The 20,068-nt window shown below is 48.1% G+C and overlaps 1 long non-coding RNA gene across 1 annotated transcript in view; it reads left to right on the plus strand.

Annotated features, from left to right (window-relative positions):
- The window catches only part of LOC143781907 (uncharacterized), a 35,150-nt gene that overhangs the window by 7,838 nt on the left and 7,244 nt on the right, over positions 1–20,068 (plus strand). Inside the window, exon 2 of the long non-coding RNA XR_013216835.1 lies at positions 11,868–11,940. This is a non-coding gene — a long non-coding RNA (uncharacterized LOC143781907). The remainder of the gene's footprint in view (positions 1–11,867; positions 11,941–20,068) is intronic.

Raw genomic sequence — 20,068 nt, forward strand, 5'->3', positions numbered from 1 at the left:
GAAGTCCAGAACTTTATTTCGTCGCTGATCACCCTCTGTCATCGCTGGATCGGTGTGTGTGACACCGATCCAGCGATGTGTTCACTTGTAACCAGGGTAAATATCGGGTTACTAAGCGCAGGGCCGCGCTTAGTAACCCGATATTTACCCTGGTTACCATTGTAAAAGTTAAAAAAAAAAGCACTACATACTCACCTTCTGATGTCTGTCACGTCCCCCGCCGGCGGCTTCCCTGCACTGAATGTGTCAGCACCAGCCGGCCGTAAAGCAGAGCACAGTGGTGATGTCACCGCTGCTGCCGGCGCTGACACATTCAGTCAGTGCAGGAAGCTCTGAGCAGCAGCGCGTAACCCTGTGGACGCCGGGGGATGTGACAGACATCAGAAGGTGAGTATGCAGTGTTTTTTTTTTACTTTTACAATGGTAACCAGGGTAAATATCGGGTTACTATGCGCAGCCCTGCACTTAGTAACCCGATGTTTACCCTGGTTACCCGGGTGCTGCAGGGGGACTTCGGCATCGTTGAAGACAGTTTCAACGATGCCGAAGTCGTTCCCCTGATCGTTGGTCGCTGGAGAGAGCTGTCTGTGTGACAGCTCCCCAGCGACCACACAACGACTTACCAACGATCGCATCGCTGGTCGTGATCGTTGGTAAGTCGTTTAGTGTAACGGTACCTTTACACAGTATGTTAGATGGTATATCAGTGGGCAAGTCTGTCCTCTTGACCCACCAGACACAAACACCTAAATTCACAAGCCAATATACAGACAAAAAGCCAGTTCTTTTGGCTTTGCAAAAACATGGCTGTCTGGGAAATTAAGATACAATCTGGTTTCTTCACAGCCTGTATACTAGCATAGATAATACTAAGAGCATGGAGGTGGTCCGCCTCTTTCTGGACACATACACAGAATTTTCACTTGATCAGAAAGGTTTTTGTATGGCTTTACTGTCCCTGATACTCACTTTGTAATTTCTTCCTTTTTTCGGGTAAATTTTTTAGCCAGAAAGTCGGTACAGCAATGGTATCCAATGTAGCGACCCCCTACGCAAATATACAGTTATATGAAAAAGTTTGGGCACCCCTATTAATCTTAAGCTTAATGTTTTATAAAAATTGTGTTTTTTTTTGCAACAGCTATTTCAGTTTCATATATCTAATAACTGTTGGACACAGTAATGTTTCTGCCTTGAAATGAGGTTTATTGTACTAACAGAAAATGTGCAATCTGCATTCAAACAAAATCTGACAGGTGCATAAGTATGGGCACCCTTATCATTTTCTTGTTTTAAATACTCCTACCTACTTTTTACTGACTTACTAAAGCACTTTTTTTGGTTTTGTAACCTCATTGAGCTTTGAACTTCATAGCCAGGTGTATGCAATCATGAGAAAAGCTACTTAAAGTGGCCACTTGCAAGTTGTTCTCCTGTTTGAATCTCCTCCGAAGAGTGGCATCATGGGCTCCTCAAAACAACTGTCAAATGATCTGAAAACAAAGATTATTCAACATAGCTGTTCAGGGGAAGGATACAAAAAGCTGTCTCAGAGATTTAACCTGTCAATTTCCACTGTGAGGAACATAGTAAGGAAATGGAAGAACACAGGTACAGTTCTTGTTTGTAAGGCCAGAAGTGGCAGGCCAAGAAAAACATCAGAAAGGCAGACAAGAAGAATGGTGAGATCAGTCAAGGACAATCCTCAGACCACCTCCAGAGAGCTGCAGCATCAACTTGCTGCAGATGGTGTCACTGTGCATCTGTCAACTATACAACGCACTGTGTTTTTTTGCCGCCATGCATAACGCCTTTTTGTATGACCAAACAACTCAATCTTGGTTTCATCAGTCCACAGGACCTTCTTCCAAAAAGAAATTGGCTTCTCCAAATGTGCTTTTGCATACCTCAGCCGACTCTGTTTGTGGCGTGCTTGCAGAAACGGCTTCTTTCGCATCACTCTCCCATACAGCTTCTCCTTGTGCAAAGTGCGTTGTATAGTTGACCGATGCACAGCGACACCATCTGCAGCAAGTTGATGCTGCAGCTCTCTGGAGGTGGTCTGAGGATTGTCCTTGACTGATCTCACCATTCTTCTTCTCTGCCTTTCTGATGTTTTTCTTGGCCTGCCACTTCTGGCCTTAACAAGAACTGTACCTGTGTTCTTCCATTTCCTTACTATGTTCCTCACAGTGGAAATTGACAGGTTAAATCTCTGAGACAGCTTTTTGTATCCTTCCCCTGAACAGCTATGTTGAATAATCTTTGTTTTCAGATCATTTGACAGTTGTTTTGAGGAGCCCATGATGCCACTCGTCAGAGGAGATTCAAACAGGAGAACAACTTGCAAGTGGCCACTTTAAGTAGCTTTTCTCATGATTGCATACACCTAGCTATGAAGTTAAAAGCTCAATGAGGTTACAAAACCAAAAAAAGTGCTTTAGTAAGTCAGTAAAAAGTAGGTAGGAGTATTTTAAACAAGAAAATGATAAGGGTGCCCATACTTATGCACCTGTCAAATTTTGTTTGAATGCAGATTGCACATTTTCTGTTAGCACAATAAACCTCATTTCAAGGCAGAAACATTACTGTGTCCAACAGTTATTAGATATATGAAACTGAAATAGCTGTTGCAAAAAAAACAATTTTTATAAAACATTAAGCTTAAGATTAATAGGGGTGTCCAAACTTTTTCATATAACTGTATATATGGAGTCATTCGAGGAGAAATATGTTTAAACCTATTCACTCTTTTTGAAGCATTCCCTTTACTGGAAAAGATTCATTGATGATATCTTTCTGATATGGAATGAAGATGAACCTTCTTTAATGCAATTCTTCCTTTACATTAATACTCAGATTCCGAATTTGACCTTTACATTACACAAAGATAAAAGTAGTGTGAATTTTCTGGATACTTTGGTTACAATAAGAGAGGATGGTAACTTTGATATTGACCTGTATACCAAACCTATCGACAGGAATAGTTTATTGCATTATTCTAGCTGTCACCCGTCTCATTACCTAAATCTCAAATACACAGAGTGAATCGTAATGTCACTGATCCAACGGTAAGGGAACAACGCATCTCTGAAATGCGAGATAAATTTTCGAATCGGGGATATCCCCACAAAGTATTGGAGGTGGCCACACGATTTACTCCATCTCGAACTGTTAAACCTAACAGGATGGCCTTTATTACCACATATCATCCGTACATGAATTTTCTAAAAAATTGTGTTCTCGAACACTGGCCACTTCTAGGTAAGGCCTATCCTACTATTCCAGAGTTTACTGTCCCACCCCTTATCTTCATAAGAGACCTCAAAATATTAGAAACTTGTTGGTCAGGGCAGATATTGGTTCTGAGAAACAAACACAGAGACAACTGACATTAATGACTCAGAAAAAGGGGAGTTTTCCCTGTTTACACTGTCCCCAATGTTCCAGCGTCACTAATTGGGATATCTTCTCGCATCCCAGGTCAGAAAAACATTTTCCTATTAGAGGTTTTTTTACATGTGATTCCTCTTACGTCGTATACTCAATTAAGTGCCCATGCGGTCTCAGATATGTTGGTGAGACCACCCCAACGTATCCGTGACCGCATCTCTCAACACAAATCAACAATCCGCTACAAGCGCATGATGTTGCCAGTGCCTTAACATTTTATCTCAGCGGGACATATAGTAACAATGGATACAAAAATTAAAAGGAACGGATGGCACTCACCGGTTAAAAAACTTCTTCATTCCAATACTTAAAAACATCTGCATTGGGAGGATGGGAGCAGGAGTGGAATGGATGTCAGCCGTTTCGCGCTGCAGTGGCGCTTTTACTGGTCACCAGTAGAAGCGCCACTGCAGCGTGAAACGGCTGACATCCATTCCACTCCTGCTCCCATCCTCCCAATGCAGATGTTTTTAAGTATTGGAATAAGGGTATGTGTCCACGTTCAGGATTGCATTAGGATTTGGTCAGGATTTTTCATCAGTATTTGTAAGCCAAAACCAGGAGTGGGTGATAAATGCAAAAGTGGAGCATATGTTTCTATTATACTTTTCCTCTAATTGTTCCACTCCTGGTTTTGGCTTACAAATACTGATGAAAAATCCTGACCAAATCCTGATGCAATCCTGAAGGTGGACACATACCCTAAAGAAGTTTTTTAACCGATGAGTGCCATCCGTTCCTTTCAATTTTTGTATGCATTGTGGCTATTTTCTTTGGAGTGGCACCCCGGCTCACGGAGCACTTACTGCTGTATACATGCTTGCAGCATCAGTTCATGCAATTACCTGTGCACCGAGTGAGCTTCCCCGTTGTGCGGATTAACACTTTGTTGGGACATACAGTATCCCAATTGAGATTTCAGGTTTAGGAAAACATAACCCAATCTAGATGAGGTGGCGACAGAGTACATAAACTTAAAGAGCGTGAGCCGTTCTGGATTTTTTACACTTCAGATGCTTCATCCATAGGGCATGAATAGAGAATATGAAGCTCCTTATCGATAATCTATTTTTCTTATTGAAGTGTATTGAATTTAATTAAGTTCATCCATATATACTCTGTGATTGTCACTGAATTATGTACTAATTATAATTTTCTGTTCTTCTTTTTCTCTTAGATTCCCTTATGAGTGCAATATTCTCCACTTACTTTATCTCCCTACTGGACATCGCTCCCTCCTCCTGTTACTGTTTCCTCATCCTCTTCGTATTCCTATCACTCTTATAAGTCCCTATTCCTTATCTCCTCATTTTTCCTCTCCTTTTTCCTCTTCTCCTTTTTTCTTTCTTTTTCCCTCCTCCCCCCCTTTTTTTCCTTTTTTTCTTCTCCGACCTATAATTCATACTGTGTCTATTCCCATTTACCACCTCTGTGTCTCCTTTATGTCTTTTTCCCTTCATTCATTTGGCACCAGGCGGTTTCTATAAATTCCTCCATTTTCAAGTGCCAGCGGCACATGCGAACTTAATTTTCTTTGTCTGTCAGCACATCAGATTTCAGATTCCCTACTGCGCACATGCGGGCCTTATTTTTCCCTTCGGGTATCTCTGTGCGGTCAGTTTGGGCACAAACTCACCGGACGTGACGTCTAGGGGGAGCTGCATTTATAGGCAACCTCCTGCTTCCTCCTCTACTCACCTGCATGTAACCGCTGCAAGCAAGGCCGGCTCCAGGTTTTTGAGGGCCCCAGGCAAAAGAGTCTCCGTGGGCCCCCCCCTTTAACACATACCACGATTCGTGATGTACAGATACAGTAGAGAAATATAGGTATAGTACAATGCTAGATTTCACTTCATACATGAGTGATAGCTATTGTAAATTCTACAATACCATACAGAAGAGGGGCTTTATATAAGTCATCCCCTTATATGCCAATTATGCGAGAGCGATGCGCGAGCCTTGCATTGTATCACCCGAAACGTCCGTATCTCTATGCAGCTGCACACTCCTGTCCAAAGAAAGGGCGGCTCTGCAGGGAGAAGTGATGCGAGGCTCTCGCAAGTGGAACTCCAAGTCCGACGTAATATATAGTAACTAGATGGCAGCCCGATTCTAAAGAATCGGGAGTCTAGAATCCATATATACTTTATTTATTCAAATGTAAGAATAATACAATTAATAAATAATAGTAAGAAAGAACAAAAAATGGCTGCACTCACCAGCTCTTGACAATTCTTGACAGTACGGCACATTTCTGATTGGTCGCTCGCGGCAGGCGGCAACCAATCAGAAAAGTGCCGCGCACCACGAAGGCATATATCTTTGTCCACCCTGAGCGGGTGTAGGACGCTGGTGACGTCACTTATCTCCGGACATTATCTCCGGACAAAGCCACGGAAGTTGGCACAAATTGCCGGAAGTAGTATTCTAGGCAATTATATATTAGATTTTAATGTTATCAGTGTTTACCTTTGAACGTTTATATTGTATTGTCCTGTCACCAGCCATGTGTACGATTATCGGCCGAAAGCCTCTCTGGAACCAATAATCACCCCATGTAAAGGTATCTTTATAAGTTAAAGATTCAGAATACTATGACTTTTATCATATCCTGAACAGTCAAGTTTTTTATGAACCGTTAAGGTTTTCTGGTTGAAGTAAAAAAAACTCTGAGTGTTTACAGTTTGAAACCATAAAATGTTGAAAAATTATGTCATTCTTGAGTATATCACTCAATGGTGCTCATAAACGTGTCAAATTTGATCTATAATATACTTTAATATACGTTACTTTAATCTTTAATATACTTAAGAACAGGGCCCCAGACATCACACAGGGGGTCTGAAACACCGCACAGTGGTCCAAAATATCGCTGTGCTCTGCCTGGGGCCCCATATGCTGCCTGGGGCCCCTGTGCTTTGCCTGGGGCCCCATATGCTGCCTGGGGCCCCTGTGCTCTGCCTGGGGCCCCTGTGCTCTGCCTGGGGCCCCTGTGCTCTGACTGGGGCCCCTGTGCTCTGCCTGGGGCCCCATATGCTGCCTGGGGCCCCTGTGCTCTGCCTGGGGCCCCATATGCTGCCTGGGGCCCCTGTGCTCTGCCTGGTGCCCCATAGGCTGCCTGGGGCCCCTGTGCTCTACCTGGGACCACTGTGCTCTGCCTGGGGCCCCATATGCTGCCTGGGGCCCCTGTGCTCTGCCTGGGGCCCCTGTGCTCTGCCTGGGGCCCCTGTGCTCTGCCTGGGGCCCCATGTTCTGCCTGGGGCCACTGTGCTCTGCCTGGGGCCCCATAGGCTGCCTGGGGCCCCTGTGCTCTGCCTGGGACCACTGTGCTCTGCCTGGGGCCCCATATGCTGCCTGGGGCCCCATATGCTGCCTGGGGCCCCATATGCTGCCTGGGGCCCCTGTGCTCTGCCTGGGGCCCCATATGCTGCCTGGGGCCCCTGTGCTCTGCCTGGGGCCCCTGTGCTCTGCCTGGGGCCCCATGTTCTGCCTGGGGCCCCTGTGCTCTGCCTGGGGCCACTGTGCTCTGCCTGGGGCCACTGTGCTCTGCCTGGGGCCCCATAAGCTGCCTGGGGCCCCTGTGCTCTGCCTGGGGCCCCATATGCTGCCTGGGGCCCCTGTGCTCTGCCTGGGGCCCCTGTGCTCTGCCTGGGGCCCCATATGTTGCCTGGGGCCACTGTGCTCTGCCTGGGGCCCCTGTGCTCTGCCTGGGGCCCCATATGCTGCCTGGGGCCCCTGTGCTCTGCCTGGGGCCCCTGTGCTCTGCCTGGGGCCCCATGTTCTGCCTGGGGCCCCTGTGCTCTGCCTGGGGCCACTGTGCTCTGCCTGGGGCCCCATATGCTGCCTGGGGCCCCATATGCTGCCTGGGGCCCCTGTGCTCTGCCTGGGGCCCCATATGCTGCCTGGGGCCCCTGTGCTCTGCCTGGGGCCCCTGTGCTCTGCCTGGGGCCCCATGTTCTGCCTGGGGCCCCTGTGCTCTGCCTGGGGCCACTGTGCTCTGCCTGGGGCCACTGTGCTGTGTCTGGGGCCCCATAAGCTGCCTGGGGCCCCTGTGCTCTGCCTGGGGCCCCATATGCTGCCTGGGGCCCCTGTGCTCTGCCTGGGGCCCCATATGTTGCCTGGGGCCACTGTGCTCTGCCTGGGGCCCCTGTGCTCTGCCTGGGGCCCCATATGCTGCCTGGGGCCCCTGTGCTCTGCCTGGGGCCCCTGTGCTCTGCCTGGGGCCCCATGTTCTGCCTGGGGCCCCTGTGCTCTGCCTGGGGCCACTGTGCTCTGCCTGGGGCCCCATATGCTGCCTGGGGCCCCTGTGCTCTGCCTGGGGCCCCATAGGCTGCCTGGGGCCCCTGTGCTCTACCTGGGACCACTGTGCTCTGCCTGGGGCCCCATATGCTGCCTGGGGCCCCTGTGCTCTGCCTGGGGCCCCTGTGCTCTTCCTGGGGCCCCATGTTCTGCCTGGGGCCACTGTGCTCTGCCTGGGGCCCCATAGGCTGCCTGGGGCCCCTGTGCTCTGCCTGGGACCACTGTGCTCTGCCTGGGGCCCCATATGCTGCCTGGGGCCCCTGTGCTCTGCCTGGGGCCACTGTGCTCTGCCTGGGGCCCCTGTGCTCTGCCTGGGGCCCCATATGCTGCCTGGGGCCCCTGTGCTCTGCCTGGGGCCCCTGTGCTCTGCCTGGGGCCCCATGTTCTGCCTGGGGCCCCTGTGCTCTGCCTGGGGCCACTGTGCTCTGCCTGGGGCCCCATGTTCTGCCTGGGGCCACTGTGCTCTGCCTGGGGCCCCATAAGCTGCCTGGGGCCCCTGTGCTCTGCCTGGGACCACTGTGCTCTGCCTGGGGCCCCATATGCTGCCTGGGGCCCCTGTGCTCTGCCTGGGGCCCCTGTGCTCTGCCTGGGGCCACTGTGCTCTGCCTGGGGCCACTGTGCTCTGCCTGGGGCCCCATATGCTGCCTGGGGCCCCTGTGCTCTGCCTGGGGCCCCATATGCTGCCTGGGGCCCCTGTGCTCTGCCTGGGGCCCCTGTGCTCTGCCTGGGGCCCCATGTTCTGCCTGGGGCCCCTGTGCTCTGCCTGGGGCCACTGTGCTCTGCCTGGGGCCCCATATGCTGCCTGGGGCCCCATATGCTGCCTGGGGCCCCTGTGCTCTGCCTGGGGCCCCTGTGCTCTGCCTGGCGCCCCATATGCTGCCTGGGGCCCCTGTGCTCTGCCTGGGGCCACTGTGCTCTGCCTGGGGCCCCATATGCTGCCTGGGGCCCCTGTGCTCTGCCTGGGGCCACTGTGCTCTGCCTGGGGCCCCATAGGCTGCCTGGGGCCCCTGTGCTCTGCCTGGGACCACTGTGCTCTGCCTGGGGCCCCATATGCTGTCTGGGGCCACTGTGCTCTGCCTGGGGCCACTGTGCTCTGCCTGGGGCCCCAGATGCTGCCTGGGGCCCCTGTGCTCTGCCTGGGTGTAGGACACTGGTGACGTCACTTATCTCCGGACATTATCTCCGGACATTAGCTCCGGACATTATCTCCGGACATTAGCTCCGGACAAAGCCACGGAAGTTGGCACAAATTGCAGGAAGTAGTATTCTAGGCAATTATATATTAGATGGGCATTTCCTGAAGGAAATACATGGTGCTTGAACAGCGCTCCCAGCTTTACAGCAACACTTTTCACACACGGGACTGGGGGGCGCGCTTACTTTTGCACCCGGGGCCGGGGGCGCGCTTACTTTTGCACCCGGAGGCGCACTTTTGCACCCGGGGGCGCACTTACTTTTGCACCCGGGGGCGCACTTACTTTTGCACCCGGGGGCGCACTTACTTTTGCACCCGGGGGCGCACTTACTTTTGCACCCGGGGGCGCACTTACTTTTGCACCCGGGGGCGCACTTTTGCACCCGGGGGCGCACTTACTTTTGCACCCGGGGGCGCACTTACTTTTGCACCCGGGGGCGCACTTACTTTTGCACCCGGGGTCGCACTTACTTTTGCACCCGGGGGCGCACTTACTTTTGCACCCGGGGGCGCACTTACTTTTGCACCTGGGGGCGCACTTACTTTTGCACCCGGGGGCGCACTTACTTTTGCACCCGGGGGCGCACTTACTTTTGGGGCCGCACTTACTTTTGGTGGGCGGGGCTCCTCGGCCTCCGATTTGGTTGGTGGGGCCCCTCGTCCTCCGATTTGGTGGGCGGGGACCGGCCTCTGATTTGGTGGGCGGGGACCCTCGGCCTCCGATTTGGTGGGCGGGGACCTTCGACCTCCGATTTGGTGGGCGGGGACCCTCGGCCTCCGATTTGGTGGGCGGGGACCCTCGGCCTCCGATTTGGTGGGCGGGGACCCTCGGCCTCCGATTTGGTGGGCGGGGACCCTCGGCCTCCGATTTGGTGGGCGGGGACCCTCGGCCTCCGATTTGGTGGGCGGGGACCCTCGGCCTCCGATTTGGTGGGCGGGGACCCTCGGCCTCCGATTTGGTGGGCGGGGACCCTCGGCCTCCGATTTGGTGGGCGGGGACCCTCGGCCTGCGATTTGGTGGGCGGGGACCCTCGGCCTCCGATTTGGTGGGCGGGGACCCTCGGCCTCCGATTTGGTGGGCGGGGACCCTCGGCCTCCGATTTGGTGGGCGGGGCCCCACGGCCTCCGATTTGGTGGGCGGGGTCCCTCGGCCTCCGATTTGGTGGGCGGGGACCCTCGGCCTCCAATTTGGTGGGCGGGGACCCTCGGCCTCCAATTTGGTGGGCGGGGACCCTCGGCCTCCAATTTGGTGGGCGGGGACCCTCGGCCTCCAATTTGGTGGGCGGGGAACCTCGGCCTCCAATTTGGTGGGCGGGGACCCTCGGCCTCCAATTTGGTGGGCGGGGACCCTCGGCCTCCAATTTGGTGGGCGGGGACCCTCGGCCTCCAATTTGGTGGGCGGGGCCCCTCGGCCTCCGATGTGGTGGTCGGGGCCCCTCGGCCTCCGCTTTGGTGGGCGGGGCCGGGCCCCTCGGCCTCCGCTTTGGTGGGCGGGGCCGTTCGGCCTTCGATTTGGTGGGCGGGGCTCCTCGGCCTCCGATTTGGTTGGCGGGGCCCCTCGGCCTCCGATTTGGTTGGCGGGGCCCCTCGGCCTCCGATTTGGTTGGCGGGGCCCCTCGGCCTCCGATTTGGTTGGCGGGGCCCCTCGGCCTCCGATTTGGTGTGTGCTCTGCCTGGGGCCACTGTGCTCTGCCTGGGGCCCCATATGCTGCCTGGGGCCCCTGTGCTCTGCCTGGGGCCCCATATGCTGCCTGGGGCCCCTGTGCTCTGCCTGGGGCCCCATGTTCTGCCTGGGGCCCCTGTGCTCTGCCTGGGGCCACTGTGCTCTGCCTGGGTGTAGGACACTGGTGACGTCACTTATCTCCGGACATTAGCTCCGGACATTAGCTCCGGACATTAGCTCCGGACAAAGCCACGGAAGTTGGCACAAATTGCAGGAAGTAGTATTCTAGGCAATTATATATTAGATGATTGGTCACTTAGTCACTTACTAGTCCACGTGTATGTTCTGGAAAATAAGTCCTGATAGTGCCCTTTCTGCACTGTGTCACTCTTGGAGTAGGTGACATGTAGATCCTGTGCTTTAGCAGATGGCTAACTCTGGTGAGCTAACTCACACATATAACCAGCAGCCTTTGTTTTGGCCAAAAGATTTTTTAAGCAGCCACCACGACACAGTAAACTTTTTTGGCCGGGCCCGACTCTAACCTATTAAACATTTGTTAAAATATGCAATGCAATTTAGGTGTATTTTTAAATCTTTAAAATGAACAATAATATCACACACAAGGGACAAATACATCGTACCATGACCAGACACCATATTACCACCACATAGTGACCTATAAAACTACATACAAAGAACAAATACCGCCACATCATGTCCAGACCACATATTAAAACCACAGTGACCGAATAATATCACATACAAGGGACAAATACTGCCACACCATGACCAGACCACATATTACTATCACATGGTGACCAATAATACCACATAGAAGGAACAAATACCACCACACCATGTCCAGACAACATATTACCCCCACATAGTGACTGAATACTACAATACTGATCAGTAAAAAAAACCCACAATACTAATATCTTGGACGCAGGGTTCAGTTACTGCATCGGCAAAATCCTGGCTCTGTGGCCCGATCACCAGAAAAGACGGGGCCCTATGCGGGCCCCCTCTGCTGACCGGGCCCCATACGCCAGTCAGGGCAGTAATGCCCTGATGGCGACCCTGGCTGTATCCCAGACAGTGTGAGTGGGACCACCTGTGATGTAAGGCAAGTACGCCGACAGCCTCACATCACAGGTATTATTCAATGGCTTTAAGCGTCTGTGTGCACACTGGTTTCCCTTTTTCTTAGTAACACCCATTTTTCTACGTTACTCGTATGTTATTTCATCATAGGTGCTGTTCCTACTATATGTCATCGCTTTGACTTGTATCACATCGTCCTGAACTTTATACAGCTTTTATACAGGTATTTACACAGGACTCTGTATACCTTTTGCTATACGTTTTCCTTGGTTCACATTTGTTTCTCTGGTATCTGCTGCAGTATTTATTTTTCCTTTTACTGATTTACCCTCCTGTTTTTTTGGGTACCTTTCGCTAGAATTATTTCTTCTTTTTCTGTTCCCTATGCCTCCACATTGGGGGCTCTGCTTACTCTCCCTTACTTTGATTATTTCAGTGGAATCACCTTATTTGCATTTTATTAGATTTTTGCTAATATTTTGCTTGCCTGATTATATGAACATCATATTATGGACCTAGTTTCGGCCACCCTTCTGTTTTTATACATGTATGTATACAGATAAATATATTACCATAGGGAAATTGTTGAATTACAGCCGCTGGTTATCCATTTCTTTATTAGCTTGTTATACATACACTGCGTGCAGAATTATTAGGCAAGTTGTATTTTAGAGGATTATTTTTATTATTGATCAACAACTATGTTCTCAATCAACCCAAAAGACTCAGAAATATCAAAGCTTAATATTTTTGGAAGTTGGAGTGTGTTTTTTTTAGATTTGGCTATCTTAGGAGGATATCTGTTTGTGTAGGTAACTATTAGGTCATGTGCACACGTTCAGGATTTTTCGCGTTTTTTCGCTATAAAAACGTGTTAAAAACGCGAAAAAAACGCTTACATATGCCTCCTATTATTTACAGGGTATTCCGCATTTTTTGTGCAAATGTTGCATTTTTTTCCACGAAAAAATCGCATCGCGGAAAAAAAAGCAACATGTTCATTAAAAATGCATAATTGCGGGGATTCCGCACACCTAGGAGTGCATTGATCTGCTTACTTCCCGCACGGGGCTATGCCCACCATGCGGGAAGTAAGCAGATTATGTGCGGTTGGTACCCAGGGTGGAGGAGAGGAGACTCTCCTCCACGGACTGGGCACCATATAATTGGTAAAAAAAAAAGAATTAAAATAAAAAATAGTGATATACTCACCCTCTGATGGCCCCCGAAGTGTTCCCGCCTCTCCGGTGCATGCTCTCTCTTCCGTTCCTATAGATGGTGTGGTTCAGGACCTGTGATGACGTCGCTGTCTTGTGATTGGTCGCGTGACCGCTCATGTGACTCACGCAACCAATCACAAGCCGCGACGTCATCGAAGGTCCTGAACCACACCGGCATCTATAGGAACGGTCGCCGCTGAGGAGATTGGCTGTCTGCAGAGGGTGAGTATAACCATTTTTTTATTTTTTTTATTATTTTTAAACATTCTATCTTTTACTATAGATGCTGCATAAGTCAGTCAGTCAGTTTTCCAAGCGATGCTACAGATCGCTTGGAAAACTTTAGCATTCTGCAAGCTAATTACGCTTGCAGAATGCTAAAAAAAAGCGAAAAAAAACGGAAAAAAAACGCAAAAAAAAAAATGCGGATTTCTTGCAGAAAATTTCCGGTTTTCTTCAGGAAATTTCTGCAAGAAATCCGGACGTGTGCACATACCCTTACGGTGCAGAATTATTAGGCAACTTAATAAAAACCAAATATATTCCCATCTCAATTGTTTATTTTCACCAGGTAAACCAATAAAACTGCACAAAGTTTAGAAATAACCATTTCTGACATGCAAAAACAAAACCCCAAAAAATTAGTGACCAATATAGCCACCTTTTTTTATGATGACATTCAACAGCCTTCCATCCATAGATTCTGTCAGTTGCTTGATGTGTTTACGATCAACATTGTGTGCAGCAGCCACCACAGCCTCCCAGACACTGTCCTGAGAGGTGGACTGTTTTCCCTCCCTGTAGATCTCACATTTTATGAGGGACCACAGGTTCTCTATGGAATTCAGATCAGGTGAACAAGGGGGCCATGTCATTATTTTTTCTTCTTTGAGACCTCTACTGGCCAGCCACGCTGTGGAGTAGTTGGAGGCATGTGATGGAGCATTGTCCTGCATGAAAATCATGTTTTTCTTGAACGATACCGACTTCTTCCTGTACCACTGCTTGAAGTTGTCTTCCAGAAACTGGCAGTAGGTCTGGGAGTTGAGCTACACTCCATCCTCAACCCGAAAAGGTCCCACAAGTTCATCTTTGATGATACCAGCCCATACCAGTCCCCCACCTCCACCTTGCTGGTGTCTGAGTCGGAGCGGAGCTCTCTGCCCTTTACTGATCCAGCCTCTGGCCCATCCATCTGGCCCATCAAGAGTTACTCTCATTTCATCAGTCCATAAAACCTTTGAAAAGTCAGTCTTAAGATATTTCTTGGCCCAGTCTTGACGTTTTATGTTATGTTTCTTGTTCAAAGGTGGTCGTTTTTCAGCCTTCCTTACCTTGGCCATGTCCCTGAGTATCGCACACCTTGTGCTTTTTGATACTCCAGTAACGTTGCAGCTCTGAAATATGACACAACTGGTGGCAAATGGCAGCTTCACGCTTGATTTTCCTCTATTCATGGGCAGTTATTTTGCGCCTTTTTTGCCCAACACGCTTCTTGCGACCCTGTTGGCTATTTGCCATGAAACGCCTGATTGTTCGGTGATCACGCTTCAAACGTTTGGCAATTTCAACACTGCTGCATCCCTCTGCAAGACATCTCACAATTTTGGACTTTTCAGAGCCCATCAAATCTCTCTTCTGACGCATTTTGCAAAACGAAAGGAAGTTGCCTAATAATTAAGCACACCTTATACAGGGTTTTGATGTCATTAGACAACACCCCTCCTCATTACAGAGATGCACATCACATGATTTACTTAAATGGTAGTTGGCTCTCAAGCCTGAACAGCATGGAGTAGGACAACATGTATAAAAAGTATCATGTGATCCAAAAAACAACTTGCCTAATAATTCTGCACGCAGTATATATAACACCATAAGTATGGCCTTTTGGCTATTTGTATATGAGATGGTGAATCAGATCTAGGTTTTTCATTTGTTTTCATCTTTATTTTTTGTATCTGTATATTTGTGGACTTCCTTGATAAAGACAGACATGCCGAAAAGTTGGATGGATTCATGTCTATATTTTCATTATAATAGAACAAACTCTCTGTTGGTTTGCAATAAAGATCCACGTCAAAATTTCCATTCGCTTCCAATGTGATCAAAGTGTCTGAAAAATTAATAGACGTTGTACTCTTATGCATTGAAAATGATAAATTGGGAACAAAGGCATTGATATCATGTACAAACTGAAGAAGGGATTCTTCTTCACCTTTCCAAATCATAAAAACGTCGTCTATATACCGTTTCCAATATACAGAGTGTATTAAAAATAATGGATGTGTGTAGACATAGGTCTCCTCAAATGCCGCCATGAAAATATTGGCGTATGGTGGTGCCATGTTTGAGCCCATGGCTGTCCCAGTTTTTTGTATGTACTATTGGTCCCCAAACAAGAAATTTTTTTAATGTAAAATTAAGGATAGTAAATCTAAGCAAAATTGAAACTGGTCTGGAAAAAAAACCCAGTATACTCTGTCAAGAACCATTGGACTGCTTCCATCCCTTTCTGATGATCAATGCACTATCAATGCACTGATCAATAAACTGTTCACATCTAAAGTAACAAGTGTACACCCAGAGGCTACGGGAGTGATGACACGCAATTTAGAAAAAAAATCTGTTGTATCTTTAAGGTATGAAGAAATGTTGTATTTCCTACAGCTGAACGGAGTATAGACAACCCAAAACCAATTAGTAAAAAAGTAGTAGCAAATTTTATTATACATATAGCAACACAATTAGAAATATTCTATAAGGACAAGGTACACGTAGAGCACATATACTTAGGACACAACACATTGGAAGTAACACCATGGGGGAATACATAAGACATGGGCATATCAGATATAGGCATATCGCCTTCTAACTGTGAATCAGGTAGGACTAATCTATCATATGAAAGTGCATAGTGCCTAGTGCAAAAAGAGTACTCATCTCATCAAAACATCCCACCTAGATACAAAAGTGACCAGTCTGCCATGTATATCTTACCCATATGTCGGTGCCAATGTGTGTCCTGCTAGCCCCGACGCGCGTTTCGCGTTTGGCTTCCTCGGGGGGGCTAGCAGGACACACATTGGCACCGACATATGGGTAAGATATACATGGCAGACTGGTCACTTTTGTATCTAGGTGGGATGTTTTGATGAGATGAGTACTCTTTTTGCACTAGGCACAATGCACTTTCATATGATAGATTAGTCCTACCTGATTCACAGTTAGAAGGCGATATGCCTATATCTGATATGCCCATGTCTTATGTATTCCCCCATGGTGTTACTTCCAATGTGTTGTGTCCTAAGTATATGTGCTCTACGTGTACCTTGTCCTTATAGAATATTTCTAATTGTGTTGCTATATGTATAATAAAATTTGCTACTACTTTTTTACTAATTGGTTTTGGGTTGTCTATACTCCGTTCAGCTGTAGGAAATATTGATTAGTGGAGTTTTCCCTGTAACATATGTCCATTTTTAGGGCATATCCCTGTTCTAGGGTTTAGTTTGATATGTATCAGTGGTATTTATATCTATGAAGAAATGTTGTGTAGCAAAGGAGTCAGAATACGATCCAGAGTAATGGCAAGAGGTGATAAGATGGAATTTGTAGATGCCACAATTGGCCGCCCTGGTGGATTCATTAAATCCTTATGCACTTTAGGGAGTATATAAAATACTGATGTTATCGGTTGAGTATTAATGAGATATTCACTTAATTTTACATCAATTGTACCCCTTTCCTTGTATGTTTTAAGATTCTGGCGTATCTCTTTTGCTATGTCGAAAGTAGGGTCCCAATCAATTGGCTGTTATGTAGTCGTATCATTTAGTTGTGACTGGATAATAGATACATAATGTGATTTATCCATAATAACTATGGAACCCCCTTTGTCAGTGGGTTTGATCACAATCCGCTTGTTGTCTTTTAAAGATCTCAATGCATCCTTTTCTATGATGGATACATTTCTATGGATACGCATTGATCCTTTATTGATAGACTAGCTGTTTCCAGCCAGCTAACGCTCGGCATGCTCATTGCTATCTAATTAACGCTGCTAGTGATTAAACTAAAGTAAATAATGACAACATTCAAAATTCGCTTATGCAGGTGGTAAATTAACTTAAAATGAAGTTAATAACAATAATAATAATTAAAAATCAGAATAATACTAATACATTTTATTCACAGCGTAAAATCAAAAGCAAACTGAATTCGTGTGGTAATGTGCGGGGACAGAGCCTCGTGTGGTAATGTGTGGGGACAGAGCCTCGTGTGGTAATGTGTGGGGACGCAGCCTCATGTGGTAATGTGTGAGGACGGAGCCTCGTGTGATAATGTGGAGGGACGGAGCCTCATGTGGTAATGTGGGGGGGCGGGATTATGTGTGGTAATGTGGTGGGGGGGTGTGTGGTAATGTAGTGGGGGGTGGAATTATGTGTGGTAATGTGGTGGGGGGCGGAATTATGTGTGGTAATGTAGTGGGGGGGCGGGATTATGTGTGGTGATGTGGTGAGGGGGCGGGATTATGTGTGGTGATGTGGTGGGGGGGCGGGATTATGTGTGGTAATAAGGTGGGGGGTGGGATTATGTGTGGTGATGTGGTGAGGGGGCAGGATTATGTGTGGTAATAAGGTGGGGGGCGGGATTATGTGTGGTGATGTGGTGGGGGGTGGGATTATGTGTGGTAATAAGCTGGGGGGTGGGATTATGTGTGGTGATGTGGTGGGGGCAGGATTATGTGTGGTGATGTGGTGGGGGGCGGGATTTTGTGTGGTGATGTGGTGGGGGCTGGATTAAGTGTGGTAATGTGGTGGGGGGGCAGGCTTATGTGTGGTAATGTGGGGGGCGGGATTATGTGTGGTAATGTGGTGGGGGGGCGGAATGATGTGTGGTAATGTGGTGGGGGGCGAAATTATGTGTGGTAATGTGGTGGGTGGGCAGGATTATGTGTGGTAATGTGGTGGGGGGGCGGGATTATATGTGGTAATGTGGGGGCGGGATTATGTGGTAATGTGTTGGGGGGGCGGGATTATGTGTGATAATGTGGTGAGGGGCAGGATTATGTGTGGTGATGGGGTGGGGCGGAGCTACTGTGCAGGGGGTGGGATTATCTGGTAATGTGGTGGGGGGCGGGATTATGTGTGGTAAAGAGGTGGGGGGGCGGGATTATGTGTGGTAAAGTGGTGGGGGGAGGATTTATGTGTGGTAATGTGGGGGGTGGGATTATGTGTGGTAATGTGGTGGGGGGCGGGATTATGTGTGGTATTGTGGTGGGGGCCGGGATTGTGTTTGGTGATGTGTGGGGGGCGGGATTATGTGTTGTGATGTGGTGGGGGGCGGGATTATGTGTGGTAATGTGGGGGACGGGATTATGTGTGGTGATGTGTGGGGGGTGGAGCTACTGTGCAGGGGGCGGGATTAGCGAGTAATCACGATGCCTCTTATATATATAGATTTCAGACTAAGATCAACATCCCTCCTTACCAACTAAATGTACTTTTCGATTGGGTGATAAGTACGTGGTGCATGAAAATTACTCGGGATCCGAAGACCCAATTGTTTGAGTTTAAATGGTGCTTCAGATTGGCTAGAATTATCTGTACCAGTAACATGGTCCTCAGTAGGATTACCGCTGAAGTGTGCTTTGAGTCTTAAAGACCAAAAAAAACGATGTAGTTCTTGATCTAATGTAAACCCATTGAAGGGGGGTGTGGGACAGAATGAAAGTCCCTTTTGTAAGACATTGTATTCAGTGGGTGAGAGATTTTGGATGATATATTGTAGACGATCTGGTTGTCCCTACCTGTGAGCATGTACGTATCCGTGTGCCCTCGAGTACAGTATTGTCTACGGGACCAATATTACATACAAAAAACTGGGACAGCCATGGGCTCAAACATGGCACCACCATACTCCAATATTTTCATGGCGGCATTTGAGGAGACCTATGGCTACACACATCCATTATTTTTAATACACTCTGTATATTGGAAACGGTATATAGACAATGTTTTTATGATTTGGAAAGGTGAAGAAGAATCCCTTCTTCAGTTTGTACATGATATCAATGCCTTTGTTCCCAATTTATCATTTTCAATGCATAAGAGTACAACGTCTATAAATTTTTTAGACACTTTGATCACATTGGAAGTGAATGGAAATTTTGACGTGGATCTTTATTGCAAACCAACAGATAAAAATAGCTTATTGCATTATACTAGTCGTCATCCTCGACATGTCAAATAGTCACTACCAACATCTCAATTCCATCGTGTATCCCGTATTGTATCAAATGATGAAAAAAAAACAGCCCGATAACAGAAAATGTCAGCTAGGTTTCTACAACGGGGGTCCCCTGTTATGGACTGGTGATTTAGGAGCGACATGCGACTAGCTCTGAGCAGGTGGTAACTATACAGACCGCAGTTCCTGATCTTAACACAACACTAGCAGTAGCCGTGGGATGTTCCTGTCACTCCCTGGACACCTCGTCACAGCCGGAGAACTAGCTACCCCTAAAGGTAGAAACAGGAAAGCTATCTTGCCTCAGAGAAAATCCCCAAAGGACAGACAGCCCCCCACAAATAATGACTGTGAGTGGAGAAGGAAATGACATACATAGAATGAAACAAGATTTAGCAAAGGAGGCCACTTCTAGCTAGATAGATAGTACAGGACAGAACACTGTGCGGTCCGTAACAAAAACTAGAAAAAGTCCACCGCAGAGAAATGCAAAAATCTCCACACCTGACTAAAGGTGTGGAGGGCAAAATCTGCTGCCCAGAGCTTCCAGCTTAGCTTTATAGATCCATACTGATAAGCTGGACAAATGAGCAAAACATAGAATGTGCTGAACAATAAAGTCCACAACAAGAGGACTGCAAAAGGACAAGCAAGGACTTATCTTTGCTGAACAGGTCAGAGTGTCAGGGAAATCCAAAAGAGCTGTGACTCCAAGCAGGAACAATTGACAACTGGCATTGATTGAGGGATAAGGCCAGACTAAAATAGCCGAGCCAGAAAGACGATCAGTGGAAGCAGCTGCTGATGCTAAATCCAAGAAGCAGCCATACCACTCAAAACCACCAGAGGGAGCCCAAGAGCAGAACTCACAAAAGTGCC

The sequence above is a fragment of the Ranitomeya variabilis genome, chromosome 1 (assembly GCF_051348905.1).
Source record: "Ranitomeya variabilis isolate aRanVar5 chromosome 1, aRanVar5.hap1, whole genome shotgun sequence".
Taxonomy (NCBI): domain Eukaryota; kingdom Metazoa; phylum Chordata; class Amphibia; order Anura; family Dendrobatidae; genus Ranitomeya; species Ranitomeya variabilis.